We start from the raw sequence: 21558 nt of genomic DNA, 5'->3' as shown, positions 1-21558 counted from the left end.
GAGGAGTATAACCGAGTGGGTTTTGTTATAAATGAGGTTTGAATTCAATCTGAATTTTGTAATATTTATGAAACAAATATTTCTAAAAGGTGTAAAAGGCAAGTAAAAAGCGCTGGGTGTGCGGGGAGTCTATGCTCCACCAACACGCACACACAAACATCAAACGTTCTAAATACATGTACACAGAACATTGCTTTACATAATAAGCCGAGTATGCCTATACATACATACAATCAGGATAGGTAACAAACAATCCTTTAAGTTCCATAAGTCTCCATTTTCCATTCTTCGGGCCTTATGTATCCCATTCTTTCCAGATCGAAAAAAAGCAAATCCATCTCCTTTTCAAGGCCAATAGGCCTGTGAGAAACACTCCGTAGCCAATAACTTAGGCTCAGGCGAGGATCTCAGTGAAGTAGTAATTTATTCGCGATTGCAATGGCGGGCGCCCCACAAGCAGGAGAGAGCGCATCTACTAGTTCCAAAACACAGTTTATATACCTTTTGATGGCAGGACCCTCCCCTGTTTCCCCACTGAGTGGGTAATCCAGGTTCACAATCTATCTGATGCTTCACAAACAATGCATGGCCTTCAGTCGCCGGCCTGTTACATTTCAAATTTCTTTTGACATTTTTACTGCTTGAAGTGGTAATGTTTCTTCACTTATCTGACTTGACACCGTGATTTTCACCTAATTGTCCTAAGGAGTCTGGTTGTCTGCATTTTACAAGGTCGCCTGCTAAGCTTTCTTATCACTGTAAGCATATCTCAGTACCACATTCCCTCCTTCTAAACAATGTAACTCTGCAAAAACATTTCTATTCCCACAAGCCTGGGTCAAAAGGCACGTCCAGGTCACCAGGGGGCGTAACAGCAAAAGCCTTCAATGGCTGTAGCAGCAGAGGGGCCCATGGCATAGCAGTTGGATCAGTAAAGGAGCCTGCAGCTCCCTCACTATCTGACAAGCCACACGTTTGTGATTGTGGCTCCACGTGGCTCTTTAAGGCCTCAGAGATTGCTCGCCAGGTGCCGAGCAATCCCACTGCAACCTTGCCATTTTTAGTTGCAGAGTCCCACACCTTCACCTCAGTTTGGTCCCATATTTCAGGCTCATAAACTGTCTGATTGTTAAGAAGGAGAATGAGCTGTAAGGTTACCAGGACAGTCTTTGTTCCTAAGGACGTATGATTCCCCATAACGCGAAACTGCTTACCAGCGAGAGGCAGTTGTGTGCACAGGTCCACTTCTCTCAGCTCAAGCTTCTCTCCAGCTCCAGTGCTGCCTATTTCCAGTGATGAGCTTCTCTGAGCAGTTTGCTGAGTTTGGCCGAACCTATCTATCTAACAGGCAATCAATGTGCCTGTTCCCATCCTGGTCTCCATTCTGCCAGCCTGTTTCTCTTCACTTTTTCGATGCAACTTCATCATGCTGCCTTCTTTTTTATCTTGAGGGCAGGCTCCCCTCTTACACCCTTCTCTCCACAGCAGTTCTTTTCAAAACAACTTTTCATTGGTCAAACAACTTTGAATGTAACAACAACAGCAAACACCCAGAAACATCCATGCCTTATCGGCTGGAGAACAAGAAACCGGAGACTGCATGGAGTCTCCTGAATCACCCTTCTTTGTTCCCTCTAAACTCTTTTATATTCCTGATGGCCTCATCATTAAGAGTCTAATGTTATCTCAACCACGGGGCTTTCCAACCCCCATGGCCACATTCCCAAATCTCCCCCTTCTTTATTAATATCAACCATTTTCTCGACACGAATTACCACTCCATATATAACAGTTCTATCGAACATCATACCGAATCGCTGGCGTCCACTTTTGCAACAGCAGTCAAGACCCGAGGGTCAGAAAAAATACTATCGGTGTGGAGACCCGAGCCACCTAATCTTCTTATGCCTCTGGCGGGGGCGGGGGGGCGGCCCGCCGGCATTTCTGCCCACTTTGCGTCCCAGATGTGGGAGGGGACGCCACTGGGCGAGCCAATGCCGCTCTAAGTACAACGCAGAAGGGCAGCCTTTGCCGTCGCGGCAGGGAAACGGGAGGAGGAGCGCAGGGCGGGGCCGCGCGACAACACAAGCACCCACGCCTCCCGGGTCAAAGGAGGAACCTCCCACAAGGGAGGGCTCCAAATGCAATGATGACGCAGGGTCCAGAGCCACCTGCTGCCCCGTTGCCACGGTTACCACCGTCGACACCCTCTCAGCAAGAACCAGAGGGAGTGCCGGAGTGGATGTCTCCACAGTAACAGACGCCACCTTGTGGGGTACTCACGTTCATAAAATTCCATTGAACATCAAAGGACCAATTGGGAATGACTGTAGTGTATTGCTGCTAGGACGATCAAGTACAACTTTGACCAGATTGTTTGTTTTGCTGGGGATAATTGATGCAGACTATAATGGACAAATCCAAGCTATGGCTTGGACACCGTCTCCACTGTTGTCAATACCAAAGGGAACTAGAATTGCTCAACTGATTCTTTTCCGAGCAGTAGTCTGCAGGAGTTGGTTCAAGAACAACTCCAACAAGGACATATTGTTCCAACAAACAGCCCGTGGAATTCACCAGTGTTTGTCATCAAGAAGATCGGGAAATGGAGATTACTGCATGATTTGCGACAAATCAATGCAGTGATTGAGGACATGGGCTACTTGCAGCCAGGTTTACCCTCACCTACAATGGTACCCCATAATTGAGACATCGTTGTTATGGACTTGAAAGACTGTTCTTTCACAATTCTTTTGCATCCTGACGACGCTCCTCATTTTGCTTTCTTGGCAAGTACCAAAGATCAATAGGAAGGAGTCTATGGACCAATATCATTGGACATTACTACCACAAAGCATGAAAAACTCCCCAACCACATGCCAAACCTATGTCGCAAAAGCTATCCAACCAGTATGCCAATGGTTTCCAGAGATATACATATACCACTACATGGATGATATCCTACTAGCTGGACCATATAGTGATAAGGTCCAAGAGGCACTGCCTGCCTTAAAACAAGTGTTACAGACGGCAGGACTCCAAATTGCACCTGAAAAGGTGCAGACCCAAGCACCTTGGAAGTATCTGGGGTGGAAGATTTTACAGCAGACCATTCAACCACAGCAGATATCCATTAATGCAGATGTTAAGACACTGAACGATGTACAGAAATTACTAGGGAATATAAATTGGATTAGACAATTCAATATTGGTGCCTCTCCTTGAGTTATTAAAGGGAGACACTGATATTAATGCCCCAAAGCGATGGACTGAGGAGGCTCATAAAGCATTGCAAATGGTTAATGAAAGAATCTCAGCACAGCAACGCCATTGTCATAGTGAGAACCTCCCCCTTCAACTATATACTTGTAATCAAGAACAACAACCAGTGGCTATTATTGGGCAATGGGACCATAAGGTCCCATAAGGACTCCCCCCCCCCCCCCCCCCAGTGGTCCTGGAATGGGTCTTTTTACCCCATCAACCCTCAAAAACTACTGCAATGCGAGTGGAAATGTTTGCCATCCTCATAAAGAAATTACATGAGAGAATAATTAAATTAGCAGAAGAGCCCAATCTGATTATAATTCCCATAGTAAAAGACTATTTCACCTGGTGCTTGCAGAATAGTTTAGAGCTCCAAATAGCATTGACGGGATTTGACGGACAGGTTGATACCCACCATCCACCTCATAAAATGTTCTCATTTTATAATAATAGAAAAATAGAAAAGCAGCCATTGTGCCAACGGCAACCAGTGGATGGGTGGACGGTCTTTACAGATGGGCCTGGAAAAACAGGCAAAGCTGTAGTAACTTGTGAAGAAGGTGGAAAGTGGCAACACCAGACTGAGCAGATCCAAGGTTCTGCACAGATAGTTGAATTACATGCTATTATAATGGCTTTTAAGCACTGGCCAACAGTACCTTTGAATATTGTATCGGACTCGCAATACGCTGTAGGTGTCGCTCAGCGCACTGAGAGGGCACATTTGAGACATATCCCAAAGGAAAACTTGCTTCTAAAATTTAAAGAGCTGCTATTTTTGGTGGAGCAGCAAGCACACCTGTATTGTATTATTCACATGCAGAGCCACACCACGTTACCTGGCATTTTTGCAGAGGGTAACACACACGCTGACCAGCTAATTAATAAGGCACTGGGGCAGTCAGGGTCAAAGGTGCTGGAGCAAGCACGGTTATCCCATGTTTTTTTTCCATCAATCCACCAAAGTCTTGGCAAAACAATTCGCTATATCGATCACTGATGCCAAATTGATTGTCCAAACATGTCCTGACTGTCAACAATATGTTTCGACCCTGTCTTTAACAGTAAACCCTAGAGGTCTATGGTCCTTACAGTTATGGCAGACTGACATAATGCATATTCCAGAATTTGGTCGCTTGAAATATGTTCACGTATCAGTAGACACTTTCTCTCATGCTATTTGGGCAACAGCTGTAGTGGGTGAAATTAGCCGCCATGTCCAGGCTCACTTCCATGTCATTTTCACAGTGCTAGGCATCCCAAAGGAAATAAAAACCAACAATGGCCCCACCTATACTAGTCACTTCCTTCAAACCTTTTTTCAAACTTGGGGTATCCGACACATCACAGGAATTTCTCATTCCCCCAGGTCAAGCCATCGTAGAGCGCACACATCGCACCTTGAAAACACTGCTAATAAACAAAAAGGGGGAGACACCCAGGCAACACCACAGAACAGGTTGGGAAAGGCACTTTACATAATGAATCACCTATCATTACCCTTTCCTCACAAAGAGGTACCGCCCATAGTAAAACATTACAAAAGTATGAATTCTACACTGTCACAGGTGCCACAATCAGAGCAGGCCTCAGTGATTGTAAAAAATTTAAGTACAGGTCTTTGGGAGGGACCCCATCCTTTAATAACTTGGGGTTGAGGGCATGCATGTGTCTCTGCGGGTCACAAACTAAGATGGGTAGCAGCAAGGGGAATAAGGCCATGGTAGGCCTCCTCCTCACAATCGCTGCTGTCATCGGTTATTACCAGCCCTAGGTCCCCATCCAACCACACTGCAACATCTGGGTCACCCTCACCAACATGACAAGACAAGAAGCGATGTGCCTGTTAGCTAGTGCTAACAACCAGTTTATGACATGTTTGGTGGGGATCCCAACAAATAACAAAGATTGGACTATTTGCTTACTGCAAGCTCCCCTAGAGCCACAGGAATTAGATATCTTGGAAAGTGTAACAGCAACAGCATGGGTTAGGTTCAATTACAAGGGCAAAAACCAAACCTTGAAACAAATCATCAATGCCACACTTACTCCTTATCACAATGCATTTCTTTGGTGTAATTCTACAATACTATAATAGCATCATTCCTTGTGCCAGGAGCTGCTCTGCTCGGCTGTGGAGCAGACGCCCCTAGGTGCACCCCAAGCATTTTCCTTGGAGGAGCCTCCACTCTCAGCTGCTCACCACAGGAGTAGACAAGGACCTCCTGAAGCCACAGACAAGTCATTTTAAGTGATATGTTTTTGTGGTGTGAATGAGAAGTGCAAGGGGCCTCTTTGCGTAATTGTGCTGTGCGAGTGAGATGCAGCATCGCTGCGAAGCAACATCCCTAGTGCTTAGTGGCTTGTTGACTGATGTAGATTCTAGTAGACACACTACTTTACAAACGTAATTCTGCTTGTGATTTTCACTGTTGCTTATTGCAATGTCTGTGGTGCTTGATAGAAGTCTATAGAAAGCATTTGGTTGGTTGAAAATAAAAAAGGGTGAATTGAGGGGGAAGGAATTCGCAGGTGGCATTGCACATTCACACATCCCTGAATTAGAGATAATGAGGAAATAAATGGTAGAAACAAAAACTTGAGCAAGGTCAAGATAAATTAACTTGGCTGCAGTGTTAAACATGAGCTTTGGGTAGTGGCCAATTGCTGTCTGGCTTGAGGCACCTGTCCGAGGATCTCTAACCAGTTGTATGACAGATTCGGGCACGTGGACAGCACATAGGGCTACAGGTAAAGTATATGTAGCAGTGAAAAAAGGCAATAAACGTCTCCCATTCAAGAGCCATCAGGAGTCCGTGTCTTTCGTCCATTCATAGCACCTTTCAGGCCAGCTGTGCTCTTTGAGCTCTTCCTGAGGGTTTTTGAATACCCAATTTTTCTTTTCAAATCAGTAGATCCTGTAAAGACCACTGAAAGTTGCAATGCGTTGCTTAGAGTTTCTCCTTCTAAAAGGATATTGATGCTACAGTAACAAACATTTGTAGTGTATTACTAATGAATCACAAAGAGATTATCAATGTATTAATTTCCTTTCAATAATCCATTAACTGTTCACACACACAGTAGATATTTTTTCCAGCATTTTCTTATACAGATATAACTTAATTGAGTCCTTGTCTGCTCAATTCCTTTCCTTGTGCGTCACAGCCAAGAAGTGTCTGTACATTACACAAAATAAAATATACACCAAGGCTTTTTTTAAAAGTGCTCAGAAGCAAGCAGCTGTGAATACACACACTGAGTTACTCATACATGGACACCCCCTACGGTCAGCAACAGTCTTCTGATCACAGCCCAATGCCCTCCACTCACACAGAAAGGCTTTTCCAATATGTCTCCCTATGACATTGCTGAGATAACTAGCAAAAAAAAAAAAAAAAAACAACAACAACAAAAAAAAACACTAGTCATGAAAAACAACAACCCAGAAAAGAAGCCTGTGATTTTGCAGGTGCAGAGCCCTCACTTGCTCCCAGACAGTTTTGGATGGCCCTGTTCTGTGTCTGTCATGCTTTATGGACAGGAAGGAGCATGGACAAAAGTACCCTTCATATGCCTATCATCTTTTTTGCAGATGTCTGCCTCCAAGATTGTCCCTTACCAAACCTAATTTCCACAGTTTACTTCACTGCAGTTTCCCTCTCTGCTTTCAACATACCAATTTTTCTGTAGAAAAAGATATTCTTCCACTGAATATTTCATGGATTTTTTAGCCCAGGGACAGGGAGAATTTCAGGGCAAGCAGAAATCCACAGACTAGTTCCGGACCTCTGAAAGCTAACTTCAAAAACAAGCTCATCATCCATTTGTTTCAAATCCCAGTACAGGTGTTGGCTCCTACTCTGAAAAAAGGTTAATGAGCTACAAATCAGACTGTTAAAAACAGCTGTGCTTGCCCAACAGCCATCATTTTCCCCTTGTACTATTTGCAACCATTTGAAAAGGTATGTATGAAACCAAGAGAAATACTGGACCAGTTCAGGTGAGTGATCCAGCCAGATCAACCTGCTAGCTGCTGGTGGCCATGGGAGAGGCCATCCAAGGAGAGCACAGAGCTGGCCATTTTCTGCTGACTGTTGTCATCCTCCTCTCCTCTCTCTCTTGTTCTCAATACCTGTTCTGCCCATTTTGATAGCCAATGTGATGAAATATTCTAGTTCTAATTTCCAACCATTTATTCTTCTGTTCCAAATTATGTTAAAAGAACCGAAGAATTTTGTCCTTCAACTTTTAAAAGTCAAATTTGATACCAATAAAATCCAACCTTCCTATTTATGGAATATCCTTCTAAACATAAGGTGCTTAAAACATCTAGTATTTCCAGGCTGAAACCCTTCTTAGCTTAAACATAGTAAATAACTCGCCTCTAAAGTCAAATACTCCACTTTAAATGTTAGCAGCTGGTAGCACCAGCATATGTTGACTTTATTATGAATTATTCTCATGTGGTACAAATAGAAAGAATTGCAGAGTTTAAAAGTAAAAGCTCCAAATTAATCTTTACATGCTTTAACCAAATATCAAAGCTTTTTCTGTAAAAGCCTAAATAAAGCCTTTATCTATGCTTAGAAGCTCATGCAAATGTATTCAAAATGCACTCTCTGGATCTCTTACCATGGCAGATTAGAAGCTGCTAAAAATAAATAAATAAATAAATAAAATAACAATAATAAAAAAATACAAGATCATCAGATCAGGCCAAGCCATCCATCTGCACCAGTAATTCTGCTTTCATCTGTCAACTTCCTTCATGTTCACCACTACCAAGATTCAGAGAAACTTTATTTGCTCAGTGCATTAAAGTAATCATTTTATTTATACAGTGTCATTCACAGCAACTGAGTCCTTGTCACCACTTTGCCCCAATTCAAAGTGTGATTATGCTCCATTAGCTAACACCTAAGCATTAAAATTAAGTTTCCTAATGATTACTTAAATGGCCTCTTTTCAGTACACTAAAGTGATGAGTGTTCACCATTACTGAATCCAAAGAAACTATTTAGTTTTATTTTTTCTTTATATTAATCTCCAAATAAAAGCAATGTTTACTGGAAAACAACTAAGGCTTTGATTGATTGACCTATGTAGGAGAATTTATAACACAATAGTTGCCATTAAACAACTTATACACCTACCTATTCAGGGCAACTACTGGCATTTTTCTGTGAGCAAATTTTAAGTGGCCACAAGAAGATACACGTACTGCTGAATTCAACAGTTTGCAAAATGTTGTATCAGAAGTAAACAGAAGAGCTTGCAGCATTGAAACAAATTGAAAAATAGGGCAGAGACCACACACAAAGGATCCTTCTTCAAGGAGAGAAGGGGAACTTAAGCAAAGCACTAAGAATTCTGGCCCTGATCCAGGTAACCAATTTTGAAGGAAACCAGTTTGAACTCTCAGTTCCAAACGTGAAGTCCTTGGTAACCCCTGAACCAAATCCAGAGAAAACATCAGGGCCTTAGATGATAAGAATTATAATTTAAATTTAATGGCTTATTTCTGTAAAGACATCTACACATTGGTGTGATGTCAATATTTAATAAGGATACATAAAAATAACTATATGATCTCAGATAAAAACCCTTTCTGAAATACATAAACCAGTGATATTAATGAGAACTTTTAAAAAAAAGTATGAAAGCAAGACTTGCCCCATAATTTATAGCTATCAACTGACAATTATTATAGGTTGTGTATTTATGATATGGCCTATTCTATTTATGCATATGTGTAAGCATATAGTTTATAGTATATAACATGCATATAGTCACACTGTAATGGGCTCCTAATAGGCATAATGATATTTTTGTATTTCTCCTGCTTCTCCTCCTTGTTCAATCCTCTTATTTTTTTTAAAAACTAAAACTGTCTACCCCATGGATGACAATAATAACACCCCCCCCCCCATTCTTGCAACTCTAAGTCCTGACAATGCTATCAAAATTTGCCCTGTTAATGAAAACGCCATTCTACTGTACACACTGCATCTTACCTTGCTATGCCCCAGCCTGTCCAAAGCATCACAGAACCAACTGCTTTTCACTTGCCTCTAACAAGCCACCTGTTCTTTTCCCCAGCTGTTTTTACTTCCACTTCAAATACCTTATTTGAAAATACAAAAGCACTGGTTATGCATTCATGTGCCTCTCTCCTGCTCACAATCTTCCTAGACCCATTATTTCCATAGTCCCGTGGTAAACTTCACACAACCTGCGTTTCACACTTCTCTACTGATCTCATCTACTGTGAATGAAACAATGGCCACATCTCTCTCTTTAAATCCCCACAGTATATGCAACATTTTCATAGAACAGTATTTTCAGAGCTGATAGGCATTCTGAAAATAATACACTACAAGGCTGCTAAAGCTGACAACATAACAGAAGAAAAATGACTTACTATTAAGTCATGAAAATTACCCTTATCACTCAAAATAACTCCACTGTCAATAAAATTGAAAAGACAAGTCTTTCAGGGGCCCAATCATGCTTCTATTAAAGTTTACAGAGTAGTCTCATGCCTTACTTTAGCTAAGATTTGTTTCTAGCAGGTATATTGTATGATTAAACTTTGGTCAGCACCTGAAACACAATATTAAAAATATACATTGCAAAGGGGGACATATTCTCTTAAGACCATAGGAAGTGATCTCATAATTTACCCAGAAACAGTGCCTCTTTGACTCATAACTGACTCCAGCTCATCCAAGAAAATTGTGGAAGGAGCATGGTGCCAGGCAAGCTCAAATAGCACCTGTTTAAAGAGAAGAGTAAAAGTGACAGAAAACATTAACAAGAAAATGAAGCCAGAGATAGAAGAATGGGGGCTTGCTTAATCACTTTAAAATAGATATTGCTGAGTGTCTTTGCTTACTACTGTGAAAATTAACTGAAACAAGGAGTCTCAGGGCCTCTCACAGAGGATGTTTCCTGACAAAAATGGGGAACCTGTCTCAAAAAACAGCTGAGACCGACCTTGTGATTTGGACAAGAGCCAAGGAGCAGCTGAGTCTGTACAAAGGCAGGGGGTCAGCTAGTGGTGATGAAGAAGAGTTATCGAACTTCATCCCCATGACCCCTCCCCCCGGACGACCACCACCAGAAGGCACTGCGCAGGTGCAGAAGGGTGGAGTTTATGGAAATGACTTCTTGGAGCTAATTTTAATACAAAGTGGGGATGGGTTATGAATATGTGTAGGCGTATTGGGAAACTTCATGCATATGTAACTTTTTACTGCATATAACCAAAGCAAGTTGCTGCGTTAAGGCGCGCATGCCTTTGGGAGCTATCCCACATGTGCCCGAAGCCGAAATAAACCACATACCTACTTTATAACTTATTTGCTTTGAGTTGTAGAGTTCTTCCATGAATCAAAAACTAACACAAAAAAGGCATTAAGAGCCACTGGCGCAGGAGATAAATAATGCTACCCATACTCCAAACTTCTAGGACAAAAAGGAATATGTTCCAGGGCAAAAAATCTGGGTAGGCTGAGGGTCCCTGAATCCTCTCAAATTCTGAAAGGTTTGTAAAGGAGATATACAAGCACGTAATCCTGTTTTTATATGTAAATCTTTGTCTAAATCCTATCAGAGTACCCTGAGAATAATGGGATAGAAGGAAATGACCTATCAGAGGATTCTGGGAAGTTCTAAATTGCTATCAGAGATTAAACATTCTGTCCTCTATGGTGCTCCTTTTGTAGTTTTTTTTTTAATAAAGATTTGAGGAAAATAGTAAATCAACCACACCATAATGAAAAAAAAAATGGACTGCTTCTTTTGATAAGAATTAAGAAGTTATTTTGTTTGTTTGTTGTTGTTGTTGTTGTTGTTTTTTCCCTGGAGAAAACAAACTGCTTGAACAATCAGGGATAGATTAAAAAATGGAATATTAAGCTGACACACAAAACCTGGGTCTGACATTTTGAAAAAAAAAGAAAAGGGTTTCATCTATTTTTCTGTAAAGAGGGAGTAATAGTAAGAATATATATATATTAATTTCTTCTTTGATGAAGCATTCTTGCAGTTTTTAAATAAGTATCACTAATAATATACATTAATCCAGCACTTTTTAATCTGAACATTTAAAAACAAATTTTAAAAGATATATATTATTTTCTACACTTTGGATCACAAGTAGTATATGATCAGCATTGTAATTCATACTGTTTAAGGAAGCAAAAGTTTGCAATTAAGTCAAACACTGGATCGTATAATAATTTTGCCATGTGAGTGGCTTTTCCAAGATGGTTGCTGAAACAAAAATTGAATGCTATGATATCAGTTTTGTTTGTTTATCTTCCACTGCTGTCATGCAAAAGGTGCTATCAGTTTGCAGTCTACAATTTTATTATGAATCTAAACTATGAAATAACATCAATACAGCTGAGAAATGAGGAAAACAGTATAAGCTGATATTCCTCTGCATAACCGCAAAACTGCCATATACTTCACACAATTTCAGAAGACCATGCATCATCTTCATGTCATTTTAGGATATAAATTCACATGGTACTTTTCTTAGAGCTGTCCTGATCCACAGTCTTGTTTCATTTCTGGATTCTGCCAAAGACCCACCAAGGGTGAAATACCACAGATTCAATATAATTGCAAGTGCTGCAGCATGTTCACAAAAAGCTTTCTGGATGGTGTTGTGTCAAAAAAACAGATCCCTTCTCCTGACAGGAGGGAAACTTTTAGGGAGATACTGACACAGATATCAAGAGGATCAATAACACACGAGGTGAATGCCAGAAAAAAAAACCATGCCATTTTAAAGGAAAAAAAGGACACAAGAAGAATATGTTGCAGACATCCTAAATTTCAAGGGAGATTTTGAAGCATTAACAATGCTTGTAATGGCAGTTGCTAAGTGCAATCTATCAGGACTATTCATTTTCAAGAGCTCTGTATCTATCTGAAGAGGATCCTGAGAGGTGAGAGTAAAGGAAGACTAAAGGTTTGTGAATTTTTTACACTGAAATGGTTGACATTACAGAAAGAGTCTGATGGGCACCTCAGGGTGCAGAGGCCACACCTAAATTCCTGAAATGTTCTGTATCACAGCTGAACCATGCATGCTAGTTGCCAGTCTGTATTGTGAAAATACATTTACCCAATTGCCATCAAATTACCTTCATTAAAGCAACATTATGTCTGTGTTTGACTGTGACAACGGAGTTCTTTGCCAATTCTGTGCCTTGCAAGATGAGAGTAGTAGGGAATTTGGGATCCTAAAGAGCAGGTATATTTTGTAGGGAGTCTAGGAGCCAACCCTCACACAAAGACTGTGAAGTACTCTGAAGGGGTCACTAAGAAAACACTAGTTTAGTTAGGGATACAGCTTGCTTGTTTCTTACTAATGAGTCAAAAATATTTGCTGGCTTTGGGACATGTACTTCATCTTGCATTACATAACTAAAATTCCACAGCAAGAATCCATTTTAAGACTTCTGCAGAAGTGATGTTATTCCCATTTTAAGAACTAGATACAGAGTCACATATTTTTTCCAAGACAGGAAAGATGATGAGTATCAAAGAAATACTCCTTTTCCAGTTCTGTTTTAAACTCCAGTTCTTTAAGTGGGAATCTGATGTTTGTATAACGAATAAGATAATTCTTACCCAGACAAGTTTTTCAGAATCACCTCTCCATTTGCTGATATGTTGAAAAAGGTTGTATTGCATTCTGTGGCAACAGCCTTAGCAAGCAATGTTTTTCCAGTACCTACAAACAACAGTGTTGAAGAAATTCACTCTTTAAAGAAATACAATGCAAATGTTTGAATAATTCCCCTCATCTTACTATTAGTCAGATAAAAGTATTAAAATAGGAAAGGTCCTTCTAGGATTGCCTGGAGAAATTTAGGTATTACAGCACTGCAAATGTGTTTTCCATATTCTGAAGTACGACATGCTGAGATGGCCAGACCACTTTCTATGTAAAGTGCATCTAAGCGTTCACTAGAACAAATGGAGTTTACTGGAGTGACAGCTTTTGCAATCTGACTCACACAGTATTTGTGCCCTCTGTTCCCTCCCAGCCACACTCGTGGTGGCAGTGCTTCCTCCCTTGTGTTGAAATGGAGCAGAAGGAGCAGTGAGGCTGTGCTGAGTGGAAAATGCCCAGCTAGCACAGAAGAGGGCAAAGCTTCCACCTCATTTCCAAACTGATTGCCAAACACAGAAGAGAGAAGGCAAGGACATTTTTCTTCAAGAAGGTGAGAGCTCATGCCAGATTTATTTGCATTTTGCAAGATGAGGTCAAGCCAAACTTGATTAATGTTGTCCAAGCTGAGTAGCAATATCAATTCTCATTTCTCCTAATGGGTAGTGTAAGTACTGTGTTTTTTTTTTGAAGATTCAAGTGTAGAAATAGTCAAGGGTTGTGAGAAAGGCAAATAGGTTTGAGTGCAAGAGGCAGTTATGATCATCCATATTGTCTTCTTTCATTTCAAATTACAGAACATGTTAACAGAATCACAGAATCACAGAATCACAGAATCACAGAATCACAGAATCACAGAATCACAGAATCACAGAACTGTAGGGGTTGGAACCCTATGAAAGATCATCGGGTCCAACCCCCCTGCCAAAGCAGGTTCCTCAGAGCAGGCTGCCCAGGTAGGTGTCCAGACAGGCCTTGAATATCTACAGAGAAGGAGACTCCACAACCTCCCTGGGCAGCCTGTTCCAGTGCTCCATCACCCTCACTGTGAAGAAGTTCTTTCGCATGTCAGTGCGGAACTTCCTGTGCTCTAACTTGCAGCCATTGCCCCTTGTCCTATCCCCACAAACCACTGAGAAGAGGTTGGCTACATCCTTCTGTCCCCCACCCCTCAGATATTTATATACATTGAGGAGATCCCCTCTCAGTCTTCTCTTCTCAAGGCTGAACAGACCAAGATCTCTCAGCCTTTCTTCATAGGGAAGATGCTCCAGGCACCATATCATCTTTGTGGCCCTCCGCTGGACTCTTTCCAGGAGATCCCCGTCTTTCTTGTACCGGGGAGCCCAGAACTGGACACAGTACTCCAGGTGAGGCCTGACCAGGGCAGAGTAGAGGGGGAGGATCACCTCCCTTGACCTGCTGGCCACGCTCTTTTTTTATGCACGCCAGGATCCCATTGGCCTTCTTGGCCATGAGGGCACAGTGATGGCTCATGGTCAACCTGTCATCCACCAGGACCCCCAGGTCCTTCTCCTCGGAGCTCCTCTCCAGCAGGTCGTTCCCCAGCCTGTACTGATACATGCGGTTGTTCCTTCCCAGGTGCAGGACTCTACACTTCCTCTTATTAAACCTCATTTGGTTTCTATCTGCCCATCTCTCCAGCCTGTCCAGGTCTTGCTGAATGGCAGCACAGCCTTCTGGCGTGTCAGCCACTCCTCCCAGCTTTGTGTCATCAGTGTACTTGCTGAGGGCAGACACTATTCCCTCATCAAGGTCGTCGATGAAGATGTTGAACAAGACCGGACCCAGCACTGACCCCTGGGGAACACTGCTAGTCACAGGCCTCCAGCTGGACTCTGCTACTCCGATCACCACCCTCTGAGCTCGGACAGTCAGCCAGTTCTCAACCCACCTTGCCGTCCACAAAAAAAATTGCTCACCACCCGCTGGGCATCGGTCAGCGGGTGGTGAGCAATTGCATTGTGCATCACTTGTTTGTACATATTATTATTAGTAGTACTATTATCATCATTGTATTATTATTATTATTATTATTATTATTATTTTCCTGTCTTATTAAACTGTCTTTATCTCAACTCACGGGCTTCACTTTCCATTTCTCTCCCCCGTCCCAGAGAGGGAGGGGGGAGGGTGAGCGAACGGCTGTGTGGTGTTTAGCTGCCGGCCGGGTTAAACCACGACAGTCTTTTTGGCGCCCAACGTGGGGCTCGAAAGGTTGAGATAACGGCAGATCTGACCAGAGTGAGTTAAACTAAAATTGGTATAAGTATTAGACCTGCTTAATAGTCACTTGTCATAATGCTGATTGCTTTAATCTCAACTCTGCTGCGCCTGTTTTCCAAATTGAGTATTATAGCACATTATTTTCCGTATGTGCTCTCTGTCATGTTGTTTATCCTCTCCGGGCCCTGGTTTCAGGTCATTATGGTACTGTGTGTTGTAACAGTGGCTTATGAGACAATGAGATATCTGGTCATGACTCTAACTTGGTATTTGTACTCAGTAACATCGTCGACTCTATACTTTGGAAACTGTATCTTGGAAACTATTAGCAATTATACCTGTTGCCTTTTTTCATTAGGGAGTCAATCTGTGGAGGGGAAAGGGGAAGATATTTTTTCTTACTTGATCACTCTCCCTTTCTCCTTCACCACCCCCGTATCCTCCTTGATCACTCTCCCTTTCTCCTTCACCACCCCCTTATCCTCCTTGATCACTCTCCCTTTCTCCTTCACCACCCTCTTATCCTCCGAGCTTGTTACAATAGCTCTCCAAGATATTGAATATCCTTGGGATACTCAGACCAGCATAGTCTTGTTGTTATGCCTCCTGAATGTGCTTCAGGTTTTGCTTAAAGTTAAACAACTACTTAGGAAGCTCATCCAGAGATCTGCCCGGAGGCAGTATAGTTGTGGGTGCCAGGGAGTATGGGAGGATATGGGCAGGCATCTAGAGCAGTTGGCACCCCCAGTGTTTTGGAAATTCACCCCTGAACAACTGCAAAATCCTCAAAAACTGGCAGAATGCTTGAAAAAAAGGTGTCATGATTCTGGCAGTTCCAAAGTAACACAAATCATTGTAACATGCTGGGGCCTGGCTCATGCCTATCGAGCTGCCATGGATACTGCTATCAACTTAGTGACAGACCCTGCGGCCACTCCAAGTCCTGTGACAGACCCTGCGGCCACTCCAAGTCCTGTGACAGATCCAACGGCCACTGTGACCCCAACAGTGGACTCTGCAGCGGCTCCAGTTCCAGTTCCTGCAGCCACTCCAGTTCCAGTTCTTGCAGCCACTCCAGTTCCAGCTCCTGCAGCTGCTCCAGCCCCGGTTCCTGCAGCTGCTCCAGTCCCAGCTCCTGCAGCTTCTTCAGCTCCAGTTCCTGCAGCTGCTCCAGCTCCTGTGGCTGGGTCAGAGAAAAGAGCTGTAGCAATGCAAGTTGACCCTGCAGAGGGTATTCCAACCCCTGTGGCAGACCCTGTAACGGGGTCAGAGAAACGAGCTGTAGCAGTGCAAGTTGACCCTGCAGAGGGTATTCCAACCCCTGTGGCAGACCCTGTAACGGGGTCAGAGAAACAAGCTGTAGCAGTGCAAGTTGACCCTGCAGAGAAGGTGAAAAAATGGTATAGAGATTCAGGTCGTTTAGAACACAGAGAGTCTTCTGCCAAATCTAGGTATAGAGATGAGGACGACGCTGGGCCATCAGGGATTCAGGAGGAGGAAGATGAGGATGCCGAAAAATCAACAGTAACTACCCGAAACCTATACGAGCGTGAGCTACGAGATGTGCGAAAAGATTTTGGTCGTTGTATAGGTGAGCAGCTTGTCACCTGGCTGCTCCGGTGCTGGGATACCAGAGCCAGTTGTGTGGAATTGGACGGCAGGGAAGCCAGGCGGCTGGGATCTCTTGCTAGAGACGCAGGCATTGACAAAGCAATTGCAGATGGAGCACAATCTCACAGCCTCTGGAGGCGTCTCCTGTCAGCTGTGAGGGAAAGGTATCCCTTCAAGGAAGAACTTTTATGTCTACCAGGCAAGTGGACCACTATGGAGAAGGGAATCCAGTACCTGAGGGAATTAGCTGTACGGGAGGTGATTTATGAGGATCCAGACCTCAGACAAACATCCAAAGATCCAGATGAAGTCAGGTGTACACGACCCATGTGGCGGAAGTTTGTGCGGAGTGCACCATCATCATATGCCAGCTCATTGGCAATAATGGCCTGGAAAGAGGATGAGGAACCCACAGTGGATGAAGTGGCTAAACAACTCCGGCAGTACGAAGAAAGTCTCTCCTCTTCCTTACAGGCCTGCGTCTCGGCTGTGGAGAAACTTTCTGAAGAGTTCCACCAACTTAAAGATAATTTATCTTCCTCCCCATCTGTACAAACCTCAGCTTTCATGGGGAAGCGTTCATCCGCACAAGTAAGACGATATGGTGGGTACACACCCCATGCCACCCTGTGGTTTTACGTACGTGACCATGGAGAGGACATGAGAAAAAGGGATGGAAAATCTACTGCGACCCTAGAGGCACGGGTACGTGAGTTGCAAAAGAAAACAATCAGGAAAAAGGGATTCTCTGAAAAGTTTGCTGCTCCAACTTCCAGCAGACAGTCCTTCAAACACAGAAACAAAGAAGATTCTGACCAGGACTAGAGGGGCCCTGCCTCCAGCCAGGGGGAGGAAAGGGACAATCGAGTTTATTGGACTGTGTGGATTCGATGGCCTGGCACGTCAGACGCACAGAAGTATAAGGTTTTAGTAGACACCGGTGCACAATGTACTCTAATGCCATCAAGCTATAAAGGGCCAGAGCCCATCTGTATTTATGGAGTGACGGGGAGATCCAAGCAGTTAACTGTATCGGAGGCTTGAAGTGAGTCTAACTGGGAATGAGTGGGAAAAGCACCATATTGTGACTGGCCCGGAAGCTCCGTGCATCCTTGGCATAAACCACCTTAGAAGAGGATGTTTCAAGGACCCAAAAGGGTTCCGGTGGGCTTTTGGCATTGCTGCCTTAGAGACAGAGGACATTTAACAGTTGTTTACCTTGCCTGGTGTGGTGGTTTTACTGTGCTGGGCAGCTAAACACCACAACTGCTGTCTCACTTCCCCTCCTTAGATGAGGAGGAGAAGAATAAAGCAAAGAACAACTCATGGGTTGAGATAAGGATAATTTAATTAAAGGGAAATAATAATAATAATAATAATAATAATAAAAGAAAGATTATTATGAACTAAACAACTTAACTAAAGGGAAAAAAAAAGGGAAAGGGGAAAAGGGGGGGAAAAGGGAAAAAAAAAAAAGGAGGAAAACAAACAAATAAAACAAATGAAGGCTACGTGGAAGTGCAGAAGAAAGAAATTACTCTCTACTTCCCACAAATGAGCAATGCTTGACCACGTCCTTGAAGCAAGGCCTCAACGCACGTAGCCCATGTTCAGGAGGAGGACCGACGTTTTCACAACGAAAGCCCACCCCTCCCCTCTTCTTCCTGTTTCCACCTTTTATTGCTGTGACATCATATGGTATGGAATATCCCTTTGGTTGGTTTAGGTCAGCTGCCCTGGTGATGTTTCTCTTCTCACTTTTTTCTCACCCCCTAGGAGGGTTAGAGAGAGTCCCGATGCTGTGCCAGCACTGCTCAGCAGCAGACACAACAGTGGTGTGATACCGCTGCTGTTCCAGCTACAAGTGCAGAGCACAGCACTGTATGGGCTGCTGCAGGGAAAGTTAACATTCCAGCCAGACCCAGTACAACCTCCACCCCTTATTCCATAACATTTGTGTCACACTCAGATCCTCCATACTTTAGCATACAAGTATTCTCATCATTATTCCTTGTCCTTTAACAGGACAAGGATTTAACAGGACAGGATTAATAGGCAGGTATATCTTTAATTCCTTAGGTCTTTCTTGGAAAATGTTCATAAGAACTGTTGATGATTAGGTCTTCATCTGCCAAAGTGGCTGCTCAGGGCAGGCGGAGTTGGATGTCTGGACGCCAGCACCAGCTTAGCTCAAGTCCTTGTTGCACTGCCCGGCTCTTTGCAAAGTTGACCTGTCGTTGATCCTGCAGCATCTTCCTACAACATATAACTTGGATTACAGATTAGTTTTCTCTCAAGGTCAAATCTCCTTGAGGCACGCACATGATATCCCCATTCTTTTGCATGACCCACCAGGTATACCCTGGTCCTTGGGCGAAGACAATCCCACGAGTGGGTTTGCCTTTTCCCGAGGCAGGAGCAACCCACACTGCCTTCCCCATCCACCTTCCTACATGCACTATAGGGACTTTAGCTCCTTTCACTCTGTGTAGGGGTTTTGTTTCGGCAGGACCAGCATGTCTGTCAGACCCCCTATTGTTAACTAGCCAAGTGGCTCCTGGTAGATTTATGTCCCATTGTTTCCATGTCCCAGCACCCAATGCTCGTAACATAGTCTTTAACAGTCCATTGGACCTCTCAACCTTCCCAGAGGCTTGTGGGTGATAAGGGATGTGATACACCCACTCAATACCATGCCTCTTGGCCCAGGAGGTGACAAGATTGTTTCGGAAATTACTCCCATTGTCAGACTCGATTCTCTCTGGTGTACCATGACGCCATAATACTTGTCTTTCCAGGCCCAATATAGTGTTTCGGGCTGTGGCATGGTTTACAGGGTATGTTTCCAGTCACCCAGTAGTTGCTTCTACCATGGTGAGTATGTACCGTTTGCCTTGGTGTGTTTGTGGGAGTGGTCCAATATAGTCAATTTTCCAGGCCTCACCATATTGAAACCCTAGCCATCTCCCCCTGTTCCAGGGAGATTTTACCTTCATGGCTTTCTTGATTGCAGCACAGGTCTCACATTCATGGGTAACCTGTGTGATGGCCTCAGTGGTCAAGTCCACCCCTTGATCACAAGCTCATCTGTATGTGGCGCCCCTTCCAGATGTCCTGATGTTTCATGGGTCCATCGAGCTACAAACAGCTCACCCTTACGTTCCCAGTCTAGGTCCACCTGAGATACTTCAATTTTCAAAGCTCGATCCACTACGTTGTTCTGATGTTCTTCAGTAGCATGACTCTTGGGCATGTGGGCATCTATATGACATACTTTTAGATCCAGGTTTTCTACCCAAGCAGCAATATCTTGCCACAGGTTAGCAGCCCTGATAGGTTTACCTCTGCGCTGCCAGTTGCTCTCTTTCCATTGCTGCAGCCACCCCCACAGAGCATTTGCCACCAGCCATGAGTCAGTGTAAAAATACAATGCTGGCCATTTTTTCTCTTTCGGCAATCTCTAGGGCTAGTTGTATGGCTTTCACTTCTGCATACTGACTTGACTCACCTTCCCCTTCCATGGCCTCCACAACTCGTCTTGTGGGACTCCACACAGCAGCTTTCCATTTCCAATGGCTTCCTACCACATGGCAGGATCCATCAGTAAACAACACATACTGCTTTCTGTCTTCTGGCAACTCATTGTATGGTGGTGCCTCTTCAGCACGGGTTACCTCTTCCATTGGCACTCCGAAATCTCTGCCTTCCGGCCAGTCCATAATCTCTTCCAGGATTCCTGGGCGATTAGGTTTTCCCATTCAAGCCTGCTGTGTAATTAACGCTATCCACTTACTCCACATAGCATCAGTCGTATGGTGTGTAGTGGGAATTTTCTCTTTGAACATCCAATGTAACACAGGTAGCCACGATGCCAAGAGGAGCTGTGCTTCTGTACCCACAACTTCTGAAGTAGCTTGAACACCCTCATATGCTGTGAGTATCTCTTTTTCATTTGGGGTGTAATTGGCTTCTGATCCTCGATAGCCCCGGCTCCAGAAACCCAGAGGTCGACCTCAATATTCTTCTGGGGTTTTCTGCCAAAGGCTCCAGGTGAGCCCATGCTCCCCAGCTGCAGTGTAAAGTATGTTTTGCACAGCTGGTCCGGTACGGACAGGCCCAAGGGCTACTGCACGAGCTATTTCTTGTTTGATTTGTTCAAAGGCCTGTTGTTGCTTGAGGCCCCACTCGAAATAGTTTCTCTTTCGAGTCACTCGATATAGAGGACTCACAAGCTGACTATAGCCTGGAACATGCATTCTCCAGAATCCCACAAGGCCTAGGAAAGTCTGTGTTTCTTTTTTGCTAGTTGGCGGAGACATTGCCGTTATTTTATTGATCACATACATTGGAATATGGTGACGTCCATCCTGCCATTTTACCCCCAAGAACTGGATTTCCTGTGCAGGCCCCTTGACCTTATTCTGTTTAATGGCAAAACCAGCTTTCAGGAGAATTTGGATTACTTTCTTCCCTTTCTCAAAAACTTCTGCTGTGTTGCCCCACACAAGGATGTCATCAATGGTGCTCAGGAGGTGCTCAGGAGCTCCCCCTTGCTCCAGTGCAGACTGGATCAGTCCGTGGCAAATGGTAGAGCTGTGTTTCCACCCCTGGGGCAGTCGATTCCAGGTGTATTGGATGCCCTTCCAAGTGAAAGCGAACTGCGGCCTGCATGCTGCTGCCAAAGGGATGGAGAAAAATGCATTAGCGATATCAATTGTGGCATACCACTTGGCTGCCTT

At 43.6% G+C, this 21558-nt stretch overlaps 1 pseudogene across 1 annotated transcript in view; it reads right to left on the bottom strand.

Moving 5' to 3' along the window:
- Nucleotides 1–21185, bottom strand: part of LOC311426488 (katanin p60 ATPase-containing subunit A-like 2) — a 31635-nt pseudogene extending 10450 nt beyond the window's left edge. Inside the window, exons 1-4 of the transcript in view lie at nt 21164–21185; nt 12919–13021; nt 9954–10045; nt 7903–8048 (exon numbers count right to left, since the gene is read on the bottom strand). The product of the transcript in view is annotated as a katanin p60 ATPase-containing subunit A-like 2 (transcript). The remainder of the gene's footprint in view (nt 1–7902; nt 8049–9953; nt 10046–12918; nt 13022–21163) is intronic.
- Nucleotides 21186–21558: the final 373 nt, after the last annotated feature.

This window comes from Aythya ferina (assembly GCF_964211825.1).
Source record: "Aythya ferina genome assembly, chromosome: W".
Classification (NCBI taxonomy): Eukaryota; Metazoa; Chordata; class Aves; order Anseriformes; family Anatidae; genus Aythya; species Aythya ferina.
The sequence above is the reverse complement of the archived record's forward strand: the minus strand, read 5'-3'. Positions and strand labels throughout refer to the sequence as shown.